Source organism: Mauremys reevesii, linkage group 12 (assembly GCF_016161935.1).
Source record: "Mauremys reevesii isolate NIE-2019 linkage group 12, ASM1616193v1, whole genome shotgun sequence".
In the NCBI taxonomy this organism is placed as follows: domain Eukaryota; kingdom Metazoa; phylum Chordata; order Testudines; family Geoemydidae; genus Mauremys; species Mauremys reevesii.
In genome coordinates this window covers 43233926-43241014 of record NC_052634.1, presented here as the reverse complement: position 1 = coordinate 43241014, position 7089 = coordinate 43233926, and the positions used below count along the sequence as shown (strand labels likewise).

The 7089-nt window shown below is 48.9% G+C and overlaps 1 non-coding gene across 1 annotated transcript; it reads right to left on the bottom strand.

Moving 5' to 3' along the window:
* Positions 1-7016: 7016 nt before the first annotated feature.
* On the bottom strand, positions 7017-7089 carry TRNAR-UCG. Its single transcript has one exon. It is a non-coding gene; the product is annotated as a tRNA-Arg (tRNA).

The following is a 7089-nucleotide window of genomic DNA, read 5'->3' as shown; positions in this document are numbered from 1 at the left end:
CCACCACTTTCCTTGGTAGATTGTTCCTGTGGTGAATCATCCTCGCTGTTGAATATTTGTGCCTTAGTTGTAATATGAATTTGTCTCTTTTCACCTTCCAGCCACTGGGTCTTGTTATGCCTTTCTCTGCTAGATTCAAGAGCCCTTTAATACCCAATCTATTCTCTCCATGAAGGCCCTTCAACACTTCAATGAAGTCACCTTTCAATCTTCTTTTGATAAGCGAAACAGGTTGAGCTCACTAGAAGGCATTTTTCTCCATCCCTCAGAACATTTATTGGCTCTTTGGTCATCAGACTCCTGAACTGTAGCTGGATGTGGCTCTTGTTCTTCTGCACAACATAGCTCCTGGAGAAGAGGGATCTTCAAATGTACATTCCTATGATACCTTTGTTTAATTGATGAAAACATAAACTAGACAGTTAGAGGATTGGAACTGATTTCAGCTGATGGACAGCTTTGCTAGGTTTTTGTGCATTTGGACAGTGAAATGTTGAGTGTTTACATTCATATCAAGCACCCCTGTATAGTGGAGCTCCTGAACATAATGAAGAATGGAAATGAAAATGTTTTCCTTTTTTTAAAAAAAAGAAAGAAGGTTATAAGAGAACACTGGGGCTTGAATCAAGGATCACTTGATCTACCATCAAGCACTGTACCACTAAGCTATACCCCCATGACCATGGACTCATGATCTCCAAGACTTTGAAGGACAGACCATGCTTCCTCGAGATCCTTTGCCATTCCCAGACCAGAAGTGGTTTTAAAAATGGGGTTTGATTAAACTTCTTAAATGTGGCAAACACCACAGCTTGCACACCCACCGATATAGCTTCTCCCACTGACATAGCTGCCACCTCTTGGGAAGTGGATTAACTGCACCCACATGAAAACTCTCTCCCCTCAGCATAGAGCAGTGGTTCTCAAACTGAGAGTCAGGACCCCAAAGTGGGTCATAACCCTGTTTTAATGGGGTCACCAGGGCTGGCATTAGACTTGTTGGTGCCTGGGGCTGAAGCCAAAAGTCTGAGCTCCACCACCCAGGGCTGAATCCCTCAAGCTCTGGTTTTGCCCTCCCCCAACTGGATAAGAGGGCACAGTGTGAAATGTTTGGGGACCACTGTTTTAGGATGACGTTCTCAATCACTTCTATGAAGTCCAATAAAAGCTATTCCTCACCCACCTACCCCTCCATCAGGACCGACTAGGTATGTTCTGCTGCCCTTCACTCATGCAGGAAGGATAATAACATTTCATTCCACTCAATCCTAAAGTGATTTGTAACTTGCCACCAGCCAAAACTGGTCATTTTGGGAAAGCGGCCCCATCATGCTGCATAGCTAGGCAGAGTAGGTGTGTCTGTGCAAACACCATCTGTTCCTGAAGTCTTTCCCCCAGCTCCTCACTAGATGTGAGGGGGGAGCTCATTCAGCCCCTGCTTCCGCTTAGTATTTAAAAACTCCTTATTGTCCCTATCTCTGCTGACATTAGATTTCTCCTCCTGTCTTTTCCTTGATAGTTCTGATGAGGTGGCTGAGTGGTTAAGGTGATGGACTGCTAGTCCATTGTGCTCTGCATGCGTGGGTACAAATCGCATCCTCATCGGATGCATTTAGTCATTACTCCTCCTTTGTAGACAACCATGTCCCCATTTGGTATGATGTTGCTGCTTGCAAACAAAAACCTTCTCAGAAACTCAGAACTCTCTTGCTTTAAATAAAATGTCTAAATCCCAGATTTCTTAAAAAAAGAAAAATTCTCTAGTCCTGTATTTCTTAATTTATATCTCAAAAGGGAACATCCTCGTCATGTCCTCCAAACACCCTGGGACCAGCCCAAATTATTAAAATACCCTCAACCTGAGCAAGGCCAGAGCAGTGACCCAGAGCTAGTGTCTAGGCCAAGCTGTTCTGAAGGAGGCAACTCAAACATTTTCTCCCTGCTTCCCTTGGCAAGGTCTGACTGGGAAAAAAAATTCCCCAAACTGAAAAACCAGTACTAATCTGTTTGGGGACTTTGGTTTGAAAATATTATTGTTATTATTCTCTTCTGAATCAGTTCAGTTGAGTCTTTGTCCTCCAGGTGTGTTTCCAGCTAAAACCACATTGAGGGTACTGGACCACTGACCTATCAGCTCTTAACACCCAAACTTTCAGTAACTCTATTATCAGTGCCTGCGAGTGTAATTTAAACCATAGGTTCATCTAGCTCTGAATCTTGTCTTCTGACAGTAGCCAATACCAGGTGCTCCAAAAGCCAGTCTTTAAGGTACCACTGGGAGTTGAACCCAGGATTTCTTGTTTACAAAACAGGTGCTTTAACCAGCCAAGCCATGGTACCTGCTGTTGTTTAAAGCAGCGTGTTTGCTCACACCTGACTCTCTGCCAATCCCCACTGGGCCCTTACAAGTGTTGCTCGTGTTTGGCTTCTGTAAAGCAGAGGAGCAGGTGAAGTTTTGCTCCCAAGGTGTGTGTGCGATTCTTTGGACAGGTCTACACTAGGAAATTAGGTTGGTGTAATTACATTACTTAGGCTGGCAATGCAGTTCTATCAACCTAATCCCGGTGTAGATAGCAGCTCAGCTGTCAGAACTTTCTGGAGCTATGAAAGGAGAGAGGTCCGGCCTCTGTAGCAGGAATGCAGGGCAGGCGAGTTCATGGTGGGATACTGGTGGAGACTAGTTATGGTGATATAATGACCAGCAGCATTTACACTGACAATTTGGCACAAAGCTCTAGGCCTCTTGTCAAGGTGGTTTTATTTTGTCGCCAGACGTGGCATTGCAGTGTGTGCACCAGCCAAAAGCTGCTGATCGAGGGAGCGTTGTGTGTTTTTCACACACCTGAGCAATATAATGATGCTGAAATAACTTTGTAGTGCAGACCTGGCCAAAGATATATATATACACACACACACACACACACACACACACACACACACACACACACACACACACACACACACACACACACACACACACACACACACACACACACACACACACACACACACACACACACACACACACCTACCTACCTTGCAAGGAAAACCTCACCTGCTCCTCTGCTTTGCAGAATCCAACACAAGCAAAGCTTTTCAGGCCCCAGTGGGGATGGCAGGGAGACAGGTGTGGGCAGAGAGTGTCCCTGAGCCACAAGCAGGCACCATGGCTTAGCTGGCTAAAGCACCTGTCTTGTAAACAAGAGATCCTGGGTTCAACTCCAAGTGGTGCCTTGTTGAGTACCTCTTGGAGCACCTGGTATTGGCAGCTGTCAGAGAACTAAATGGGCTTTTGGTCCAGCCCAATATGGTTGTTTCAATTACACTCACAGGCACTGATAACGGAATTACTGAGAGTTAAGAGCTGATAGGTCAGTGGTCCAGCCTGTCACAGATGACCTCCCTCCCTCTGGGACAGGGGCAGGTCTGGGCTCTCACGCCAAATGGCTCATTGTGGCTGCCAGAACCTGTGGGCAGCTCATTTAATTTACACTGAGGGTTGAGTCCTGCTTCATGCACCATGTGTGAGAATGAAAATCCTAAACCGCCCTTTGAAATAACAGATGCAGCAGGACGTGTTATTGTCCCTGCCCCAAAGCACACAGACCAATGGAGAAATGCTGTCAAGTCCAGGGTAATACTCCACTGCCAGTTTATCTTTTTTGCTTGCTAAACTCCCTTCCAACCTTGAGGGCTCCCAGAGCCCAATATTGAGCTTGAGCTGAGATGTCTACAGTGCAAATTTACCACCCCATGGCCCTAGCCTGGGAGCCTGCACTGGCACAGGACAGCCATGAGTGTTTCATTGCAGTATGGACATAGCCCCAACCCACTCAGCTTTGGAACCCATGTCCCCTGCCTAGCAAGTGCTATTGAACTGAGGATGAGTCCCTCAATCAGGGTCTGCCAAGCACAGTTGTGCTGCCCTTGGTTCACACAACAAGGATAACAACCCTTTATTTCTCCTGCCCCTATAACATGGAGACTGGGAATCCAACACCAGCCAAAAGTGATCATTTCGGCAAACAACCCAACCTATTTCCAACATACTGTAAAATCCACATGCAGACTCATACACGAAACCTTGCAAGAAAATCTTCCTGAGGGGGTCTGAAGCACCTGCTGCTGGAGGGAAGGAGGGAGCTGTGGGTTGGGATTGAGGAGCAGAGTGAGGAGGGGGGGGCTGTGGATTGGGATTGAGAGGCACCGGGAATAGGAGGGGGCTGTGGGTAGGGATTGAGGGGCACCGGGAATAGGAGGGGGCTGTGGGTTGGGACAGAGGAGAAGGGTGAAGAGGAGCAGGCTCTGGTTGGGAGTGAGGAGCAGTGAGCATAGGAGGGACTGAGGGTTGGGTCTGAGGGGCCCTGGGAAAAGAGGGGACATGGGTTTAGGCTGAAGAGCATCTTCATTTGGGGATCCAGCAGGAAAGGGGAAGGCAGCAGGTGATTCTAATTCCTTAGGGATATTCTGTGTGTGTGTGTGTGTGTGCAGGGGAGGAACATGCTCTATGCCCAGAGGCCTTTATTCCTCCAGGCTGCAAGGACAGAGGGGCTGTCAGGAAGTTGCCCCTTCAAACCCACACACAAAAAGGCCCTTCTAAGGAAAGGGAAAATCCTGAAGAGAAAAAGTAACATCAAAGAGGACATGGGAAAGACAGTGTAAGATCTTGGTGAGTAGTTTATCACCTGACCAGGGACTTGAACCCTGGACCTTCAGATTAAAAGTCTGATGCTCTACCAACTGAAAGCAGCAAAGAGTCCTGTGGCACCTTATAAACTAACAGATGTTTTGAAGTATGAGCTTTCATGGGTGAATACCCACTTCAGCTAGCCAGGCTCATGAAGAAAAAGAGCAAGTTGGTGCAGAGGAGAAACTAGTAAAGAAAACAAGAGCGGGAAACAATATGGGAAACCTGCTGCTCTCTCTGGCCCGGTCAACACTGTGAGTTTATATCGAATTTATCAGCGTTAAAGGGCATTAACCCTGCACCCGTCCACACAACGAAGCCCTTTATATCGATATAAAGGGCTCTTAATACCGTTATCTGTACTCCTCCCCGACGAGGGGAGTAGCGCTGAAATCGGTATTGCCATGTTGGATTAGGGTTAGTGTGGCCGCAATTCGATGGTATTGGCCTCCAGGCGCCATCCCACAGTGCACCATTGTGACTGCTCTGGACAGCAATCTGAACTCGGATGCACTGTAAAATCGGAATAATCCCGTAGTGTAGACATACCCTGTGATTAACAACATTGGTGGCTAATTGAAAGGCTGATGGTTCAAACCCAAGTGAAGATGGAGGTGGGTTTTTTTTAGTCATGAGGGTTTTTTTTAGTGATGAGAATCCAGTACATTTTAACAGGCAGAAAAATCTCTTCAACGCTGGTCTAACCTCATTAGGCAAGCATAAGTGACACTTCTGCCAGATGCATTGGTGGTATAGTGGTGAGCATAGCTACTTTCCAAGCTTGTCGACCTGGGTTCAATTCCCAGCTAATGTAATGATGTGATGTTTTCTCTGCTGGGAAGTGATTTAATTTCAGTCACATTGTATCAGTTTATCAATGGAATGAGAGAATCCATGTGCTGCAGGTCATTCAACACCCAGTGGAGGAAGAAAGGGGCAGGACTATACAATGAGCTGTTGGAGTTATCCTGATATTACAATGATTGGTTTATTTTTTAAAAAACTTCCTTTACTTCCCTCTCCCTTTTAGACTCAGAGCCTTTAAGGTCAGAAGGGACCAGTGTGATCATCTAGTCCGACCTGCTGCACCTTGCAGGCCAAAAGACCCCACCCACCCACTCCTGTAATAGACCCGGGAGGGGAGGCAGCTCTGTGCTCTGCCCCTCCCCCAGGCAGCACATGGACGACCTCTGCTCCCCTCCCCCCATGGGTGTGCAGAGATGTGCCAGCAGCACTGAGGTGGCTCCCTGCCCACTCTGCCTCAGGTCCCATGGTGTAATGGGCAGCACTCAGGACTCTGAATCCTGGAATCTGAGTTCAAATTTCAGTGGGACCTCTGGCGGGTACGGTGGTTTGCTGCAAAGCTTTGGAGCGCCATGTGCTTTGTTACCCTCTCCCTGGCTGAACTAGAGTGGATGCTTTTTCCTCCTCCTCCTCCTGGGTCACTGGTGCCCATTGGAGATAGGGTCATTGGCGATGGGTCTCTGGTCCAGCTGGGCCGCTAGAGGGTGGGGTCCTAGAACTTAACCGTCTGGCTAGAGATTCCTGCGGGTTGACCTGATGGTTGGGTTTCTTGCTGCTTCACCTGATGTCCACAACTTTGGTCCCTGTAGCTGCAGCTCTTCCTCTTGCCCACATGGCATTTAAAGGAAGCAGTGCCAGGGCCAGGCTTCCAGGCTGGAGCCCAGCCCCTCTCCTCCTCTGGGCACCTAGAGCAGAGGCGGCTGGTGCTGACAGCTCCAAGGGAAGGCTTATAAGCCACAGAGCAACCAAGGGCAGGGCTAGAGGAGGGCAGGACCATGCCTATGTGTGGCCTTCAGATGGCACGAAAACACCCAGCCAGGCTGCTCCCTGCCAGGCCAAACACCCACTGAAGGTCACCAGCATGCGGGGTGGCTGCTGATGCTCTGTGGCCAACATCAGAAGACGGTAGGAAAGCAGGGCCAGCCCCCCTGGTGGGGCCTCTGACCGTTCGTACTCCAGGTGCTCACTTTGGCAGTGGGGCAGGAGATTTTACCCCAAGAGGCTTTTCCCCAGCTGGCGAGAAGCAGAGAAACACCCAGGCTCCATGTAGCAACCCCCCTCCAGCACAGGGACAGAGGGAAACTGCTCCACACGCTAGCCCGGGCAGCCGCCCAGTTTCTTTGGCAAGTCAGGAAGGGCAAAGGCGAGACTGGAAGCACCTGGGGCTCATGCCCCAGCCTTTGTGACACCCAACCCCCAACTCCTTCCCGGGGCTCTAGCTGAAGCCAGAGCATTGGCCTGAGCGGCCAAGAAGAGGTTCCAGCCCTGAAGGGAGCAGGACGTTCAGCCCAAAGGTAAAATTGCACAACCACGAAGGGACTCGAACCCTCAATCGCCTGATCCGAAGTCAGGCGCCTTATCCATTAGGCCACGTGGTC